Genomic DNA, 2,787 nt, shown 5'->3' on the forward strand with positions numbered 1-2,787 from the left:
TGAGAGGTTTCTATCTTGGTCCAATCAGGAAAACAGAAACTGTTTAAATACCATGTTTAAACAAGAGCTAATTGAATAACAAAAGTTGGTTACAAAGCTGAGTGCAGATGTAGGGGGAAAAAGTGGATGTAGGCCCACAAAGAGGCTGATTGGTCAGTTCCTCTAGCAGGAAGAATCTTTGCTTAGCATTGGGCCATTGACAAAGCTAGAACCACAGGAACTCAAGGCACTGGGGCCCCAGACAAGATTGTAGATTCAGATAAGAAAGAAAATCCTCGGGCTGGAGAGATAGCATGGAGGTAAGGCGTTTGCCTTTCATGCAGAAGGTCATCAATTCAAATCCCGGAGTCCCATATGGTCCCCTGCCAGGAGCAATTTCTGAGCATGGAGCCAGGAATAACCCCTGAGCACTGCCGGGTGTGACCCAAAAAACCACAAAAAACCACAAAAAAAAAAAAAAAAAAAAAGGAAAGAAAGAAAGAAAGAAAAAAAACCCTCAATTCTCCCTTTTCCACCCTCTGGTCTTTTGTGAATGCCTTTGGCTGATTAATCCAACAAACCAGCCAGCATGCAAGAGCAAGGCAAGACACTAAAGGGTCAGAAGCTTGAAGTAAGATCAGAACAAGAGAAGGGAGAGCAAAGTTGAGATCCTCAAACAAGGTCGAGGGACGGAGTGGTGGCTCAACCGGTAGGATATTTGCCTTGCATATGCTAACCTAGGATGGACAGCTGTTAGATCCCCTGGTATCCCATATGGTCCTCCAAGCCAGGAGCGATTTCTGAGTGCATAGCCAGGAGTAACCCCTGAGCATCACTGGGTGTGGCCCCAAAACCAAAATAAATAAATAAATAAATAAATAAATAAATAAATAAATAAATAAATAAATAAATAAACGAGGTCAAGTAGAACCAGGAAAGAAATATCATATTGATGTTAATAATGAAACAAGATATTAGTACTTGCATCTAAATTTCAACCAGATGCCTTTTCTTTAGAAATAAAAGAGAGTATAATATTTACCATAGATATTAAGATAAAATTTAAATAGCATCAATAGTCATGTATTACAAATCCTGTGATTTGAACCCAGTTCTCAGATTATCTTTTGGTATTATTCATCATTTTTTGTAATATTCACCAAGGAAGGGAAGCTTGAGTATATAACACCTGAACCATATTCTTGTGAGAAGAGGAGAAAACTCAGGACCTTCGATCCCCTGAATAGCAGGAGCTGAAGGAGGAGATGAAAAATAAGTCTTTCTCGCTCCTTGTGAACTATCAAGATATACCTTTTACTCAAGCTATCTCAAGTGCCTGTTCTTTTGTTCACTGTCCTAAAATAGTTATGAAAAGCATTTCAGAATCTTTTATGCTTTTCCCATATAATTCTGGGATATGTGATCCATGAAAAGAACATTTTATTTTGATTTAACATTGATTGAACCCAGAGCAATCCTCAGTGTCTCTGGTACATATTTGTACTGGACTGAGAATAACAAAGCTTAGACATTGGTTGCAATCAAAACAATGAGCTCAGAAGAAGAATATAATGAGGTAGAAAGCTTAGGTTCCCAGCTGTCTCACAACCAACAAAAACATTTTCTAAGTCAGTTGTAGGAGACATTAAATAACACAGGTGCAAGGAAGATGGCCAGGCTGCAGGAGGAAATGGAGAAACTACTCAGCATTTTATGGAAACATCTACCAACAGGTCCCACATTAGTTGTTTTATTTTTTAATATGGCAGGACTTCTAAAGGCTAGTGATTTATCACTCTTGTGCCATTAGTCTTTCATTCATTACATTTTTTCTATTTCTCAAAAAAAAAGTCCTCTTCATATGAAAAAACTTCTAAAGTTAAGATAAAATTACTCAATTCTCAATACCATACAGCATTATCCATAGAGATGTACAGAAATAAACTTTAGCACATATATAAATCTATGTAGACTCAAATTTAGGATATATTGATAAAATTTCTGGAGAGATTTTTTTGGGGGATAACCAGGCTGTGCTCACAGTTTACTCCTGATCTGCATTCAGAGTTCACTCTTGGCAGGGTTCAAGGGTACTTACTATGTGGTACCAGCGATCAAATTCAAGTTTACAGTATGCAAGGCAAGCACCCTATTTGCTGTACCATCACTCCAGCCCTGGGTTATTTTTATTGAGTCTAATTAGGGATGGATATGATCCTACTAATTCATACACTTAAATTTAATGCTTATTTTTCCAACCTATAAAAATAGAAAATCTATCATCTATAAAGATTAAAAATAAATCATTGTTGGATATATGGTAAATATATTGTATAAAAGTATTGTATAAATGGTGAATATAAAGTGGTAAATATATTGCAGCAAAATAGAGTTCATTTAAATTTCAATGTGTTCAGAATTTCTAGAACTACTGGGAACAACTACATGCCATTATAAATAATACACAAACACAGTATAGGTATGTTTTTCTACAGCTACATGTAGAACAACTTACTGCCTTGGCTTTGAGAGTGATAGAGTTGAAGGAACAGCAAGAAATATCTGTTTCAGCAATGGTCCTCTTTTTTTTGTTTGTTTTTTGTTTTTTGGTCACACCTGGCAGTGCTCAGGGGTTACTCTTGGCTCTACACTCAGAAATCGCCCCTGGCAGGCACGGGGGACCATATGGGATGCCAGGATTCCAACCATCTTCCTTCTGCAGGCAAGACTTTACCTCCAGGCTATATCTCTGGCCCCAGCAAATGGTCCTCTTATGCAATGCTTTCCAATCTGACTAATCATCTTCAG

This window comes from Suncus etruscus, chromosome 3, assembly GCF_024139225.1.
Source record: "Suncus etruscus isolate mSunEtr1 chromosome 3, mSunEtr1.pri.cur, whole genome shotgun sequence".
In the NCBI taxonomy this organism is placed as follows: domain Eukaryota; kingdom Metazoa; phylum Chordata; class Mammalia; order Eulipotyphla; family Soricidae; genus Suncus; species Suncus etruscus.